General features: G+C 46.6%; 1 pseudogene; it reads left to right on the top strand.

Annotated features, from left to right (window-relative positions):
- The first annotated feature begins 10,003 nt into the window (after positions 1-10,003).
- On the top strand, positions 10,004-10,121 carry LOC124614529 (annotated as a pseudogene).
- Positions 10,122-18,529: the final 8,408 nt, after the last annotated feature.

Below are 18,529 nucleotides of genomic sequence, written 5' to 3'. Positions count from 1 at the left end.
CTCTCGAATTACACTCCTGGAAATTGAAATAAGAACACCGTGAATTCATTGTCCCAGGAAGGGGAAACTTTATTGACACATTCCTGGGGTCAGATACATCACATGATCACACTGACAGAACCACAGGCACATAGACACAGGCAACAGAGCATGCACAATGTCGGCACTAGTACAGTGTATATCCACCTTTCGCAGCAATGCAAGGCTGCTATTCTCCCATGGAGACGATCGTAGAGATGCTGGATGTAGTCCTGTGGAACGGCTTGCCATGCCATTTCCACCTGGCGCCTCAGTTGGACCAGCGTTCGTGCTGGACGTGCAGACCGCGTGAGACGACGCTTCATCCAGTCCCAAACATGCTCAATGGGGGACAGATCCGGAGATGTTGCTGGCCAGGGGAGTTGACTTACACCTTCTAGAGCACGTTGGGTGGCACGGGATACACGCGGACGTGCATTGTCCTGTTGGAACAGCAAGTTCCCTTGCCGGTCTAGGAATGGTAGAACGATGGGTTCGATGACGGTTTGGATGTACCGTGCACTATTCAGTGTCCCCTCGACGATCACGTGGTGTACGGCCAGTGTAGGAGATCGCTCCCCACACCATGATGCCGGGTGTTGGCCCTGTGTGCCTCGGTCGTATGCAGTCCTGATTGTGGCGCTCACCTGCACGGCGCCAAACACGCATACGACCATCATTGGCACCAAGGCAGAAGCGACTCTCATCGCTGAAGACGACACGTCTCCATTCGTCCCTCCATTCACGCCTGTCGCGACACCACTGGAGGCGGGCTGCACGATGTTGGGGCGTGAGCGGAAGACGGCCTAACGGTGTGCGGGACCGTAGCCCAGCTTCATGGAGACGGTTGCGAATGGTCCTCGCCGATACCCCAGGAGCAACAGTGTCCCTAATTTGCTGGAAAGTGGCGGTGCGGTCCCCTACGGCACTGTGTAGGATCCTACGGTCTTGGCGTGCATCCGTGCGTCGCTGCGGTCCGGTCCCAGGTCGACGGGCACGTGCACCTTCCGCCGACCACTGGCGACAACATCGATGTACTGTGGAGACCTCACGCCCCACGTGTTGAGCAATTCGGCGGTACGTCCACCCGGCCTCCCGCATGCCCACTATACGCCCTCGCTCAAAGTCCGTCAAGTGCACATACGGTTCACGTCCACGCTGTCGCGGCATGCTACCAGTGTTAAAGACTGCGATGGAGCTCCGTATGCCACGGCAAACTGGCTGACACTGACGGCGGCGGTGCACAAATGCTGCGCAGCTAGCGCCATTCGACGGCCAACACCGCGGTTCCTGGTGTGTCCGCTGTGCCGTGCGTGTGATCATTGCTTGTACAGCCCTCTCGCAGTGTCCGGAGCAAGTATGGTGGGTCTGACACACCGGTGTCAATGTGTTCTTTTTTCCATTTCCAGGAGTGTATTTCTCTCCCGAAATCATTTTTCAGTCGTACAAACTTTCATTCTCATTTACGTATGCACTCATTTAAACTTTGTTCATGCTAGTCTCGTGTGCGATCAGAACACGTTTAAAATGGACAGCCTTCATCAGAACTAATATTCGGATACACTTTCTTGAGCAGTCACAAGTGTTTCCCTTTTTTTTTTAAATGGACTTGTAGTCCGGGGTGATATGTTACAATACAGCATCACCGGTCTATTGCGGTCTAACTGTGTTGGTGAGGCAGTAAATTTCCACAGGGCAGTGACTCCGTCACTGCAATTCACTTTGGAGGTGTGGCGGTGGGACTTGTAGTCCCGTATGCCAGGGCGAGGATGAAGTGTTTCCCTATTATATGTACGGTTTTAAGCTAAATAAGGTAACTGTGACTGCGAGAGAACTTCAAGACATGTGCTGTAGCAGCGAATGGTTCGATACTTTGCATTTCAGTTAATCATTTTCTTGTCGTTAGGTATTAGGACATACAGTGTGCAGTTACATCTATATAGCACGCATTTTTCCTACAAAAAGAGAAGCATTTACACTAACAGGTTACTTTATGACGGTTGAAGATCTTGGTTTCTATTTGCCTTCCTTTAATTCATGTTAAATGTCCCATTTTACGCTCCATTGCACTATGAAAGTTTGCTTACTATCTCATTTTTTATCAGATGGCGCTGTTGTTCGTTAATGGATCAAACTTCATACATAATGGGATATTTTTAGGACATTATTACCAATAATAACTTATTATGCACTCACTGGTCAAAACAGCTTTCATCTGGCGAACTGCTGCCAGGATAAGTTTCTGTGACACCTCTGATAATAACCACCGTCATTGGAAACTTAAGTTATTTTTATATAAAACTGTGTCGGTGTATGTATTTCAGATCCGTTCTTTATAGCCTTTCGATAGTCAACTTTAAGTATCTCGTGCATAATCTTAGAAATGGCATATTCAATGAATGTGCAGCCACTAAGATGGCTCATTCTGCATGTAATAAAATATCTTTTGTTGACTTCAACTGTAACTCTGTGGACTTATTGGCAGCTCATATTATGAAAGCTCCAAATTGCCATAAATTTGCTTTTGGTAGTTTTTGAGATTAATACGCACATCAAAAAAAGTTTTGCATCACCTCAATTCCCAGAACTGAAGATAGACGTTGACTGTGAATATTGTATCACCGACAAAGTCCCTTTGACTGTTCTAAGATGTCACTAAACTCGCCCAAAGATATAAACAACCATACATGAGCAGCGCCTATTGCACGGACGGGGTCTGACAGCCGATCAGTTCCAGTCATTCCACCAGGAAGGAGGTACATGGCTCTTGTTGCCTATAGTTCAACCTCGCCTTGACGGTCAATACTGCGGATCAAATGGTTCAAATGGCTCTGAGCACTATGGGACTTAACTTCTGAGGTCATCAGTCCCCTAGAACTTAGAACTACTTAAACCTAACTAACCTAAGGACATCACACACATCCATGCCCGAGGCAGGATTCGAACCTGCGACCGTAGCGGTCGCGCGGTTCCCGACTGTAGCGCCTAGAACCCATCGGCCACCCTGGCCGGCTACTGCGGATCGATCGCGTCCGCATTGTTATTTTGTGCCAGAAAGGGCTCTCAACAAGGGAAGTGCCAGGCGCCTCAGAGTGAACTAAAGCGATGTTGTTCGGACATGGAGGAGGTACAGAGAGACAGGAACTGTTGATTCCATGCCTTGCTCAGGCCGTCCAAGAGCTACTACTGCAGTGGATGACCGCTGCCTACGGATTATGGTTCGGAGGAACCCTGACATCAACGCCACCATGTTGAATAATGTTTTGCGTGCAGCGACAGGACGTCGTGTTATTCAAACTGTGTGCAATAGGCTGCACGATGCGCAATTTCACTGCCGACGTTCATGGCGAGATCCATCTTTGCAACCACGACCCATGCAGTGCGGTAGAGATGGGCCCAACAACATGGCGAATGGACCGCTCAGGATTGGTATCACGTTCTCTTCACCGATGAGTGTCGCATATGCCTTCAACCACACAATCGTCGGAGACGTGTTTGGAGGCTACCTGGTCAGTCTGAACGCCTTAGGCACATTGTCCAGTGTGTGCAGCAAGATGGAGGATCCCTGCTGATTTGGCGTGGCATTACATGGGGCTGAGGTACACCGGTGGTGGTTATGGAAGGCGCCGAAACAGCTGTACGATATGTGAATACCATCCTCCGACCATATCGGCAGCATATTGGCGAGGCATTCGTCTTCATGGACGACAATTCGCGCCCCCATCGTGCACATCTTGTGAATGATTTCCTTCAGGATAACAACATCGATCGACTAGAGTGGCCAGCATGTTCTACAGACATGAACCCTATCTAACATGCCTGGGATAGATGGAAAAGGCTGTATATGGACGACGTGACCCACCAACCACTTTGAGGGATCCACGCGGAATCGCCGTTGAGGAGTGGGACAATCTAGACCAACAGTGCCTTAATGTACTTGTGGACATTTTGCCACGACGAATACAGGCATGCATCAATGGAAGAGGATGTGCTACTGGGTATTAGAGGTAACAGTGTGTACAGCAGTCTTGACCACCACCTCTGATGGTCTCGCTGTATGGGGGTACAACATGGAATGTGTGGTTTTCATGAGTAATAAAAAGGGCGGAAATGATGTTTATGTTGATCTGTATTCCAATTTTCTGTACAGGTTCCGGAACTCGCGGAATCGAGGTGATGCAAAACTTGTTTTGATGTGTGTATATGCTACAGACAGGTTCAGTTGTATGTGTGATCACTTGTAGATGCTGTATCCAAGTCGTACTGTCTTTTTATGCACTTGAATGTATTCATGGGAAAACTTTGTGGAACTGTGAGGAATATTTTGCCAGTTTGAGTGGAACTTCTCATTCGACACATGATTCTGTTAAAAAGGATAGTGTGATAGGCAGACATTAATTGCAAAGTCCAGAAAGTAGGAACGTAATACATGCTTCTTTCCACAGAAGAATTTCTTCTAAATGCAGTGAGTGTTGTTTAGATTGGCGGTTCTGTTGCTTGCACTAATGCACCAAGATGCTCATAATTATGTCAGTTTAAAGCCATACTCAATTTATTCAATAATTGTACAGGAACTGAGGTGCAGTTGGTTGGTTGGTTGGTTTGTTGGGGGAAGGAGACCAGACAGCGAGGTCATCGGTCTCATCGGATTAGGGAAGGACGGGGAAGGAAGTCGGCCGTGCCCTTTGAAAGGAACCATCCCGGCATTTGCCTGGAGCGATTTAGGGAAATCACGGAAAACCCAAATCAGGATGGCCGGACGCGGGATTGAACCGTCGTCCTCCCGAATGCGAGTCCAGTGTCTAACCACTGCGCCACCTCGCTCGGTCTGTAGGTGCAGTTAATTGAGTTTCTGTGGTGATATAATATTAAGTCGTAACTGGGACGTTTGTTCTACAAATATTACTATTGCATTATCAAGATTAATAATTATTTTGCGTGCTTGGAAAATTGTGAGAATAATTTGATTCTGCTGTCTGTGGTGGGTTATATGCAGAATAAAATTACTCTATAAATTATTGAATACTGGCTACATTTAGGTGGATTATGATTTATTTATTTACAAATACTGTGAATGGAAGCTGCACAACTGGATGTATTCCTTCCATTTTCTGACTCGCTTTTACGTAGGGACGATGACTTTCAATTAATCAGTCGTAATAGAAGAACTCCCACTTAAAACGCTTAAAAACGAAGAAAGAGCTATATATTTTGTTACTAGCTTTTCTCTGTCCAAGGTATGAGGTTAGCTGAAAAAAAAATTACACCAATACTGGCAATTTTATTTTGTTGTATTTAAAATTAAAATAGCAATTGGTGCCGTAATATGTTTCCGCCTAATTGTTACATTTGTGGATACCCTGAGTCATCATGTTCAACATTCTGGCCGAAAGTAGGAGGTTAGAGTACTCATAAGGCACGCTGGAAGAGACTCGTTATAGCCGTAGAGGTTGATAAACATGATAGGCAAACAGTAAGCAAAAATTTTCTGAGACACCTAAAACAACGTCAGAGAGTCCAAGCTGAACTAAGGCAATACCTGAGGAAAATCTGTACGAAAAGGTTAATACAAAGCATCCAGAAAAAGTTTTGAAAGTATCACACTTGAGGAGCAACGGGTTTTAGGAGGGAAGGATACTATAATCACGGCTTCTTGAAAGTAAAGCAGATAACAGAGAATTACAAAAGCTGACCATGTTTCCATACATAATGTAAAAGCTATGTGTAATTTAAGAAGAGACAACCTGTGGGAAATTATTCAGCTACTTGGTGTGCTACATAACATGATAGAAATTATCGGAAGTAAATATGACACCTTCAGATTAAATCAGCCGGAAGACATCTTTTCCGTCTTGGTAAACGTGTACCTCTCTGGAAGTGAAACACGGCCCATTATATCTAAAGATAAAGGCAGAGTTTCAGCAGCCGAAATGCAGTTTCTCATGGCAACACCACATTAGGAATACAAAAACCAGAAGCTATATAAACGAGCATAGCTCTCTGGAGAATGTTGACAAGTATCGAAGCAAATGGGTAGTCCCTGTACAGCAGGATACCCAAAGTTGTTTTGAACTAGCAGCTTGGAGGGCAGAGAAGAGTCTAACGATCAACAAAGAAATCGGAACAAAAGTGTTAGTGCCTAATATTGGAGGGGAAATAAGGAGCAGAGGGAAAAAAGGCTCTAAGCACTATGGGACTCAACATCTGAGGTCATCAGTCCCCTCGACTTAGAACTACTTAAACCTAATGGCATCACACACATCGATACCCGAGGCAGGATTCGAACCTGCGACCGTAGCAGCAGCTCGGTTTCGGACTGAAACGCCTAGAACCGCTCGGCCATGGAGCAGAGGAAATGTGGGGCCTTTAGGTATTAGTTGATTACTGACAGTAATGATCTGAAACACACCGTATAGTAGTGAATGCAGGAGCCTGTTCGTAGCGTTGATATCATGCTTATTTTGCAACGTAACGACGCGGCTAATTTGTTGCGTGTTTTGTCCACTTTTCTCAAATACAGCAACAATATCGAAATGCAAGCTATCATCGCATGCCAATACGACTCATTCAATTCTTATTTCATAGCAGAATAACCAGTCAAGTAAAAGTCATGTGAGAATTGAAGGTTCATTGACAGGTGTGTGATTAGGACTAACTGACTACTTCTGACACGGCATAGTGTTTCTAAAGACATAGAAACATCAGCTTTCTAGGGCAACTGAGAATATCTCTCTGAATGTTCCTTAAATTTATGTAATGTAGACGAGCAAGGCTTCGTAGGTGGGGCTAATACTACGAGCTTAAGCAAAAAAGGAAGAGGGGCGCGCCGGCCGGAGTGGCCGAGCGGTTCTGGCGTACAGTCTGGAACCGCGCGACCGCTACGGTCGCAGGCTCGAATCCTGCCTCTTGCATGGACGTGTGTGATGTCCTTAGGTTAGTTAGGTTTAAGTAGTTCTAAGTTCTAGGGGACTGATGACCTCAGAAGTTAAGTCCCATAGTGCTCAGAGCCTTTTGAACCATTTTTTGAAGAGGGGCGCACTCACTGAATCTTGGCGACTGTTTGGAACGGGACTCAGTACATCGAATGTAGAAACACTTACACATCTGTATCTAAAGGCGTTAATCTCTAAAAGCTTGTATAACAATTAATAGGGGCCATGTAGCCAAGGCCACTAGATTGCTCCAGGATGTTGACGTTCAACTCAGAGATAATTTGGTTCGAATTAAACTGCCAAAGTTGTCCTCCAGCCCCCCCCCCCCCCCCACACCTACTATAAAACTACCTTTCTGCAATCGTTCCTATGCAGATTTAACAGTTTTGTGCCTTTAACAAAAAAATCAAGCATTACTGACTTGATGAAAAATACTGCACACAACAAACTAAGTGTATGGCTATGGTTAATAAATTACATATCGTATAAAGTTTCTAAAAAGTTGAATCATACCAACCGAAACGTGGGAATAGGAAAAGTGCTGGCCAGAAGGGCAGGTAAGTTACACTGAGGTGACGAAGTAATGGGATAGCGACATACGCATATACAGACGGCGGCGGTATTGCGTACACAAGTGTAAAAGGGCAGTGCATTGGCTGAGCTGACATTCGTACTCAGGTGATTCATGTGAAAAGGTTTACGACCTGATTGTGGCCTTGCGACGGGAATTAACAGACTTTCAAAAAATGGTTCAAATGGCTCTATGGGACTTAACTTCTGAGGTCACCAGTCCCCTAGAACTTAGAACTACTTAAACCTAACCTAACCTAAGGACATCACACACATCCATGCAAGAGGCAGGATTCGAACCTCCGACCGTAGCGGTCGCGCGGTTCCAAACTGTAGCGCCTAGAACCGCTCGGCCACACCGCCGGCAACAGACTTTCAACGCGGAGTGGTAGTTGGAACTAGACGCATGGGACATTCTATTTCGGAAAATCGTTATGGAATTCAGTTTTCCGAGAGCATGCGGGAATACCAAATTTCAGGCATTACGTCTCACCACGGACAACGTAGTGCCTGATGGCCTCCACTTAACGATCGAGAGCAGCGGCATTTTTGTAGAGTTTCCAGTGCTAAGAGGCAAGCAACACTGCGTGAAATGACCGTATAAATCAATGTGGGACTTACGGCGAACGTATCCGTCAGAACAGTGCGGCGAAATGTACGTTAATGGCCTATGGCAGCAGACGATAGACGGGAGAGCCTTTGCAAACAGCACGACACCGCCTGCAGCGCCTGTTCTGGGCTCGTGACCGTATCGATTGACTCCTAGACGACTGTAAAACCGTCGACTAGTCAGATGAATCCCGATTTCAGTCGATAAGAGCTGATGGTAGGGTTCGGGTGTGGCGCAGAACCCACCCAAGTTGTCAACAAGGCATTGTGCAAGCTGGCGGTGACTCCATAATGGTGTGGGCTGCCTTTACATGAAATGCACTGTGTAATTGACCGAAAATGGTTATATTCGGTTACCTGGAGACCATATGCAGCCATTCCTTGACTGCACGTCCCCAAACAACGACGGAATTTTTGTGGATGATACTATGCCATGTCACTGGGCCACAGCTGTTAGCGATTGGTTTGAAGAATATTCTGCACAATTCGAGTGAATGGTTTGACCATCCAGTTAGACCGACATGAATACCATCAAATATTTATGGGACATAATGGAAAGGCCAGTCGGTGGATAAAATCCTGCACCGGCGACACTTTCGCAATTATGGGCGGCTACAGAGGCAGCATGGATTAACGCTTCCGTAGAGGACATTAAACGACATCTTGAGTCCATGCCACGTCAAGCTGCTGTATTACGCCGGGCAGGAGTCCTACGCGATATGAGAAGGTACCCCATGACTTTTGTCACCTCAGTGTGTGTGTGTGTGTGTGTGTGTGTGTGTGTGTGTGTGTCAACTCCTCCACTATTGCATGCTTCCTCCAGTCACGTCTCGATGCAGACCTTAGGCGGTAAAAATAGGCAAAGTTCGGAAGCCTTCGAACAAATCAAATGCCATATTTGCTTCGACAATCATTCACCGATCTTCGCGATCCTGTTATATCCCATCGAAGTAGTATATGAGCGATTTCCGTAGGCGAGAGCTACGTGAGCCAAGAGCACTGTTGTCACATAAACCATGTTAGCGATAGACGGCTGTTCGTTAGTATCAATTTCTGTGCGTTTATACACGGAGGAAATGACTCTGTGGCATCAGCGTAGAAGTTTACGGTCGCTGGATGAGGAGCAGGCTTCTTCTCGTAGACGGAAGATAGAAACACCTGTGTCTGCCTGTTAATTCTTAATCCATCTTACTTTCCTTTTCTTTCTCTTTATCTTTATCTTCATCTTTCTCTGTTTTTTGGTCAATGTTAGCGCTCCCTCTCTGCTGGCACCCTTGGCGGTGGCCTATGCTGCCACCCATTCATTAAGGCCCTTGTTCGAATGCTGATGGTTAAAGTAATGTTCATCGTATACAGGGTGATTCCGTTTTGATGTTACAAACTTTTAGGGATAATCGGGAATGGTAAATGTATCAATTTGCGCTGAAGGTGGTTCGATGAACCCTCTGCCAGGCACTTAAATGTGATTTGCGGAGTATCCATGTAGATGTAGATATACATCCTGATGATTCCACAAAAAATCTGTCCAGGAACTTGGCTCGAATGCAATACTAACTGCACTTATCGTTGTGATCCAGCATTTTCAGATATTTATCATTTTCGCTCGTTATCGAACCACAATCAATAAAATTAGTTTGAGGATAAGAATACCCTTTGAATTGGGTTGAACCCGTAGCTTTTTACAGCTATGAAATTCAAAAATTGCCCGAGCCTCAGCAGAGTGTTTTAGTTAATGTGATGGTTTATAGTATTAACGAATAATGTCTGTCTTCTGTTTTTCTGTTATAGACAATAAACCAACGAGAGGCATTATAAAAATATGAACCGTTCGGATACAAACGAAATGAAACTTACAATGGTACTCTTATGACAGTGGCAATGGCCTTGCCGCAGTGGATACACCGGTTCCCGTGAGATCACCGAAGTTAAGCGCTGTCGGGCGTGGCCGGCACTTGGATGGGTAGCCATACAGGCTACCATGCGCTGTTGCCATTTTTCGGGGTGCATCAGCCTCGTGATGCCAATTAAGGAGCTACTCGACCGAATAGTAGCGGCTCCGGTCAAAGAAAACCATCACAACGACCGGGAGAGCGGTGTGCTGACCACATGCCCCTCCTATCCGCATCCTCACCTGAGGATGACACGGCGGTCGGATGGTCCCGATGGGCCAGTTGTGGCCTGAAGACGGAGTGCTTATGACAGTGGTATGAATTAATAAAACAAATAGCGTCACTAATTGAGCCTGTCCAAAATACCATCCATTTGCAAGTCTTATGCACTTGTGGTGGCGATATGGTCTGGGTCTAAGTCAAGTCCTCTGTCCTACTCAAGAGGCGTTCAGGAATTGCCACGAAAATGTATAAATCTGGCAGAGAGGGTAGACGTAAATATTCAATGCCACACAAAATCAATAGAATTGTGTATTCACAAAAAAAGCTAAAATATGTCAGTATATGCACAAATTGTAAGCTTTAACAAAGGTCCAGTGCATCAGTTTCTTAAATTTTTCGCCTTTAGATCATGGAATCACGCATTCGTTGCAACACCCTTGGTTGTTGCCAGATTGCTCAGCAGGCGTTGAACACGCGTTCTCTCAATGTATCCACATCATTTATGGGGACCGCGTATGTCAAGGTTTTTGCATGCTCCAAAGTCCAATACTCATAGTGTTAAGGTCAGGAGAATGGGAAGACAAGGTACTGGCTCTCCCCTACCAATCCATCGCTCCTGAAAGACTCGTGCTACGTGTCGCCTCACCCAAAGTTGAAAATGGGCCGTTACTCCATCATCCATGTACTACGTTTGCAGTTGTCCATGTAATGGCACATTCTCCAGCAACATATGTAATATGATACGATACCAAGCACCATTCAATGTGTCGTGTAGAACGTTGGGATCTAGCAGTCTGTTCCTGTGGACGCCTGCCCAAACATTGATACTAAATGTGTGCTGGTGACGTCTCTCTTCAACTGCATGCGGGTCGGCGATTGCCCATACGTGCGTGTTGCTGTAAATTACGATACAAACTCTCGCGAAGCCCACCTCATCAGTGAATAACGTCTTCGTCGTGACTGCAGATGATGACATGTTTGGAGAAACGACTGGAAGAATTAAAATATCGCGAGCTGACCGTGTGGCGGCAGAACTTGGACTTTCTCTTCATGGTAGGGGCAGAGTTATAGTTCATGGAGGACTGTCCAGAAAAAAAGACTTAACAACACTTTCGGCTGCAGCTGTTCTTCCGACTCTCATTCCACAGTTGTCCTTCAATGTTTTAATATCCTTTACTACTTAGCATGTATGCGAGTTGTAAAAATTACGTTTCCGAAAGTCACTGAACAGGGTACTAAACATCTCTACAGATGCGCGGCTTATTTGATTTCTGGGAACAAACTGAGATAGGTTACAAGCGTGTAGGGTGCTTACATCTGTTTGCCCTAAGCAGATACCGGATCTGCTATATCTGTGTTGAACAGTTGGTCTCCATTGGGAGCTGTACGTCCAGTGATGGACACAGAAGCAATTTTGAGTAATGTACTGCTGTGGTACCACAAACAATGCTCCATGTGAACCCTACGAGTACACCAGATATAAATGACATTTCTGACCGATACACTGCGTTCTGTAGTAGGCTGTGGATTACCGTACGTGTTCTTGTGTTGGTCGCGTGCTTGATACCAATGTAAACGCCTTGTGCTGCATAAACGTCTAGTAAGTAGGCTGTTTGCTCATTTGTCTCGTGCCAAAGTGCTTGGTGTGCAAGATATGGCCCTCATACACAAGTACACTCGCAGGCCGTAACTCCGAAGATATGAGGTTTACGACCACTGGTTAAACTGGTCGTAAACCAACCTACTATCGACATAAACCCGTCCAGACGATAGCAGCATCACCTGACGAGGATGGCTGCTAGTCAGACACACGCACGGTGCATGTGGTATCAATGAGCGTTCTGTCCGTGTGAAGAATGGATAAGACGCACTATCCACCTGAGTTTGATCGAGGGCAGATTGTGATGGCCCAGAGGCTTGGCACGAGCATTTATAAAACTGCACGACTTGTCTGGTGTCGGAGGAGTGCTGTCTTGAGTGTCCTCACAAGTGACGAAACAAAGGCGAAATCACATCCAAACGTCGTGGGGTGTCCGGCCACTCCTCATTACTGCTGTCGGGCTTCTTAGACTGGGCAGACTGGTAAAATAGGACAGGTGGTGAACTGTAGCGGAAGTAACATCAGAATGTAATGATGGACAGAGTACAAGTGTGCCTAAATACATAGTGCACCAAACATTCCTAACGATGGGCCTCTGCAGCCAACGACCCATATATGCGACAATTTTAACACCACATCGGCAACTACGACTGAACTGGACACATGAGCATCGGCACTAGACGTTGGCGCAGTGGCAAAGCACTGCATGGTGTGATGAATCCCTACGGGAGGGCACGAATCTATCGTTTTCGAGGGGAACTGTTCCTTGACAACTGTACTGTGGGAGACGAGCTGGCGACGACTCCAATACGCTCTGGGGAACATTCTCTTGGGCATCCACGGGTCCAGTGGAGTTCGTGTAAGGCACCATGACGGTCAAGGAGTGTCGTACACTTGTTGCAGATCACGTACACCCGTTCATAACGATCACGTTTCCCGACGGCAGTGGCATTTTTCAGCATGACAATGCGCCATGTCCCCAAGGCCAGGAATACGATGAAGCTGTTCGAGAAACACAGTGGTGAGTTCCAATTGATTTGCTTGTCCCCATCTTGCCAGATCTGGACCCGATCAAACACATCTGGGATTTGATTGGATGTGGCGTCAGAGCTCATGGCCCCTCTCCCCGGAATTATGCGAATCAGGTGACTTTCGTGTGCAGATGTGGTGCCAACTCCCTCCAGCTACCTACCATAGCTATGTCACGGCGCGTCGCCGCTGTTATCCGTGCCAAAGGTGGACAGACTTGATATTAGGTAGCGGGTCATAATGTTCTGACTGATCACTGTATAGCAAGTTTTTTTCTTCCCATGAAGCATACTAGATCAACTGTAAAATTGGAACCTTTATTCCGGACACTGTATGTACTTGTAAGATATTTTTAAAATTTTGACGTTTGCTGAAAAACAAATGTGATTAATGTGTCGTTTTATAATACAGCTGTCATACATAAGGCATTATGTAAGTGAAACGATTCAATTGTGTTTGTGCACTCGGCTTTAGCTGTTTTGTTGTAATCCACTTGAAAATGGCTAAACGGTCGGAATTCCAATAGAGGACGTTACGAATAAACAGTTATAATAACCATGAGAGGCGAAGGTGATTGTTTGATGCGGGACCTCAAGATTTCCTCTCGTGTGTCAGTCTGTTCATCTCAGAGCACCACTTTCGCACAACGTCCTTGAAACTATCAGTTCGTGATGGATGTATGAAGAGGATAGTAATCATGCTGTGCACCACGATGCAATACCATTCATCACTAAGTTCGACCCTCTCCCATTCACTGATTCCACACACATATCTTTGATGAAACGTGTCCTGAACTAATGAAAACGCCACATTTCATCTTGTTCTAGTAGACTGTTTGACGCATCTGCCTAGTGTGACTCATTCGAGTCATTCCTTCTGAAAGCGTTTATTTTTTTAGTGTGATGTAAAATTCGTGACCTACATTTCTGTCGTCGTAAAAAACCTCCCACTCAAACAAGTTGCGAGAGGTTACAGAAAAAACTGGCATTTATAAAGAGCTATGCATTTTAGTCTTTTTACAAAAGAATCTACAGAGTACACACAGTCGCACTTAATTCACTTGTTCATTCGTTGATTCCATTGTTGGAAATGTCTGCAGTGTTGACAGACAGCTCTTCCATTGTCTCTGTCTTGACCGCATCCACGTGGCCACATCGGTATCCTTCCATGTGTCTGAAGACAAAAACAAATCGCACAGGACAACGTCAGGTGAGCAAGATGTATGTTGTGGCAGATTTTGTTGATCAGTGTGCACCCCTGACACTACCTTGCAGCTGTCAGTCTCATTTCAAAAGCTTCTGCTGAAACACGCTGAAACGAGCTCCTAGACAATCAACTCTACAATACGAAACTTCCTGGCAGATTATAACTGTGTGTTGGACCGAGACTCGAACTCGGGACCTTTGCCTTTCGCGGGCAAGTGCTCTATCAACTGAGCTACCCAAGCACGACTCACGCCCCGTCCTCACAGCCTTACTTCTGCCAGTACCTCGTCTTCTACCTTCCAAACTGTACAGAAGCTCTCCTGCGAACCTGCAGAATGAAAATCTCATTCTGAAAACATCCCCCAGGCTATGGCTAAGCCATGTCTCCGCAATATCCTTTCTTTCAGGAGTGCTAGTTCTACAAGGTTCGTAGGAGAGCTTCTGTGAAGTTTGGAAAGCAGGAGACGAGGTACTGGCGGAAGTAAAGCTGTGAGGAGGGGGGATAAGTCGTGCTTGGGTAGCTCAGTTGGTAGAGCACTTGTCCACGAAAGGCAAAAGTCCCGAGTTCGAGTCTCGGTCCGGCACACAGTTTTAATCTGCCAGGATATTTCATATCAGTGCACACTCCGCTGCAGAATGAAAATCTCATTCTGGTAACTCTGCAATACGTTTAATTGTCCATCTGTGTCCAGGCTTAGGTTCACGATTTTTCTCTACATTTTCGTGTTTTCAGACAGCTGACGGATGTTCAGAAGGAGGTTTTGTCATCAATCGACATTTTCACAGTGAAACAATCACGTACACCTGAACTTTTCCTGAAGCATCATATCTGTTTGTTGTTTTCAATAATGTGATTTTGGAGCGAGGTAATTCTACAGCCACGGGTTGATCACTTTCACTAACGATCGAAAATATTATAACCATCTTCTTGAAAGCGTGTTGACCCACCATTAGAACGCAATACAGTAGCAATAAAGCGTGCATGGATTTCAATAGTATTCAGAAGATTTCCGGAAGTATATGGCACTAAATGTCTACACACACGTCACGCAGTTCTCGTAAACTGAACCGTCGACCGTGGGCGCGGAGTTGACGTCATTTAAGGCCCCACATGTGATAAACTGGGTTTTAGTCAGGCAGATTAGGTGGCCAACACACGAACGTGAATAAGTCAGCATGCTCCTGAAACCGCTGAAGCTCAGTTCCGATCTTGTGATACAGAAAGTTACTCTGCTGGAAGATGCCGTCGCCGGAGAAGACAGTCGTCAAGCATGAATGGATGCTGGTGGTCCGCAATAATGTTCACATAGTACACAGCTGTGATGGTGCCTTCGATTACCACCACAGCTCTCAAGGAAGGATAGGTAAATGTCCTCCACAGCATAATACTACCTTCACCGGCCTGCGTCCTTGAGGTGGGGCACGTTTCGAACAGCCATTCGCCTGGATAACTGGGTATTTGGACACCACCATCGACCTGGCACAACAAGACACATGATTCATCCGACCTGCCGACACGAGTCCATAGATACATGGTCCTACCTCGATAATTCCTTGTCGACTGCAATCTTAACTGACTATGTCGTAATACACTCCTGGAAATTGAAATAAGAACACTGTGAATTCATTGTCCCAGGAAGGGGAAACTTTATTGACACATTCCTGGGGTCAGATACATCACATGATCACACTGACAGAACCACAGGCACATAGACACAGGCAACAGAGCATGCACAATGTCGGCACTAGTACAGTGTATATCCACCTTTCGCAGCAATGCAGGCTGCTATTCTCCCATGGGGACGATCGTAGAGATGCTGGATGTAGTCCTGTGGAACGGCTTGCCATGCCATTTCCACCTGGCGCCTCAGTTGGACCAGCGTCCGTGCTGGACGTGCAGACTGCGTGAGACGACGCTTCATCCAGTCCCAAACATGCTCAATGGGGGACAGATCCGGAGATCTTGCTGGCCAGGGTAGTTGACTTACACCTTCTAGAGCACGTTGGGTGGCACGGGATACATGCGGACGTGCATTATCCTGTTGGAACAGCAAGTTCCCTTGCCGGTCTAGGAATGGTAGAACGATGGGTTCGATGACGGTTTGGATGTACCGTGCACTATTCAGTGTCCCCTCGACGATCACCAGTGGTGTACGGCCAGTGTAGGAGATCGCTCCCCACACCATGATGCCGGGTGTTGGCCCTGTGTGCCTCGGTCGTATGCAGTCCTGATTGTGGCGCTCACCTGCACGGCGCCAAACACGCATACGACCATCATTGGCACCAAGGCAGAAGCGACTCTCATCGCTGAAGACGACACGTCTCCATTCGTCCCTCCATTCACGCCTGTCGCGACACCACTGGAGGCACGATGTTGGGGCGTGAGCGGAAGACGGCCTAACGGTGTGCGGGACCGTAGCCCAGCTTCATGGAGACGGTTGCGAATGGTCCTCGCCGATACCCCAGGAGCAACAGTGTCCCTAATTTGCTGGGAAGTGGCGGTGCGGTCCCCTACGGCACTGCATAGGATCCTACGGTCTTGGCGTGCATCCGTGCGTCGCTGCGGTCCGGTCCCAGGTCGACGGGCACGTGCACCTTCCGCCGACCACTGGCGACAACATCGATGTACTGTGGAGACCTCACGTCCCACGTGTTGAGCAATTCGGCGGTACGTTCACCCGGCCTCCCGCATGCCCACTATACGCCCTCGCTCAAAGTCCGTCAACTGCACATACGGTTCACGTCCACGCTGTCGCGGCATGCTACCAATGTTAAAGACTGCGATGGAGCTCCGTATGCCACGGCAAACTGGCTGACACTGACGGCGGCGGTGCACAAATGCTGCGCAGCTAGCGCCATTCGACGGCCAACACCGCGGTTCCTTGTGTGTCCGCTGTGCCGTGCGTGTGATCATTGCTTGTACAGCCCTCTCGCAGTGTCCGGAGCAAGTATGGTGGGTCTGACACACCGGTGTCAATGTGTTCTTTTTTCCATTTCCAGGAACACTTGTGTATGCACCAGCATTGTACTCTGTCCCCTGATCTGCCACAGATTGTCGCCTATCCTGCCTTACAGAGCGGGCAAGCTTCCAAGCTCCATATTCTGTTATGAGGCGCGGACACCGGACACCATGTCGTGTACTCATGGTTTCACTCTCCTTCATCCACTTTCACGATAGTGACACGCGGAAAGCCAAGCTGTTTCGTCATTTTTGAGATCCTAAGTACCAGGTGCCGTAACCTAACAACCTGCCCTTTGTGAGAAGATACTGGGCTCGTTTTCGGGAAAACGGTGCTTCAGCCCTCGGTCTGGCCATCGAGATTTGGTTTTTCCGTTGTTTCCCTAAATCGCTTAAGGTTTATGACAGCGCTATTCTCTTGTAATGGACATGACCAATTTCACTCTCCGTCTTACTCTAGTCCGATCTTCTGCTGCGTCACTAATGATCTTGTACTTGACGAGATGTAAATCCTAAGCTACCATTATAATCCAATCACTCTCCTCTCGTTCACCACTACACACATACGTCCTCACCTTCCCACCTTGGATTCCTAAATCCCCTCACACGTAAATTGTTATAATGTTAATTAACCTGTCTGTGGGCTACTCAAGAATAATTGGTTGCTGAGAACGCAAGATAGGATGTGCTGGAAGAGAGATACTCTGTAGGTTCGTACCTGATTAGTTACGTATTCCATACATCACTTGTACGTTATATAGCTGTCTCTCTCTCTCTTTAGTCAGTAGCCGTGAGGTTGGTTGGCAGCAGCTTCCCATTCTTTTCTCTTCTCGCTCTTCCCTTTCAGCTCGTAGTATGAAGAACAATTCATATCCTCCGTTATTTGTTTACTATACTCCAGTCTGGGCCTTCCTCTGTAATTTCTGCCTTCTACTGCCCCCTCAATTACCCTTGTCAATAGCCCATCTTGTTAGAGTACATGACCTATCAGCTGAGCCCTTCTTATTTTTAGGTGTTTTATTAGCATTATTTTCGCTTGCTCTGATGAAAACTTCTTCTTTCGTGATCATTTCTCTTCAGCTGATTTTCATCATTCTCCTGTAGCACTATATTTCAAATGCAGCGACTCTCCTCTCCTTTCTCTCTCCCAACGCCCAAGCTTCACTGCAGTAAATTGCAATGCTCCACACGTCGGTCTTCAACATTTGTTTCCTCACATCTAGACTTATGTTTTTCTTCCTATTAAAAGCATCCTTGGCGTGGGTAATTGTGCATACTGTCTCCTTGTAGCTTCTTCCATCACTTGTGATTTTACTTTCTAGGTAATTAACCTCCTTCGCTTCCTCAATTGTTTCATTTTTCAACTTAAGCTCTGTCTTGCTTTTTTTGATTCTACTGCAGACTAGAACTTCGTTTTATGTGCATTATTGCTACACGAAATCCTCTCTATTATTCTATCCGTTGTGTTCAGGATCTTTTGCTGGCCACCTTCACTT

This window comes from Schistocerca americana, chromosome 4 (assembly GCF_021461395.2).
Source record: "Schistocerca americana isolate TAMUIC-IGC-003095 chromosome 4, iqSchAmer2.1, whole genome shotgun sequence".
Lineage (NCBI taxonomy): Eukaryota > Metazoa > Arthropoda > Insecta > Orthoptera > Acrididae > Schistocerca > Schistocerca americana.
The sequence above is the reverse complement of the archived record's forward strand: the minus strand, read 5'-3'. Positions and strand labels throughout refer to the sequence as shown.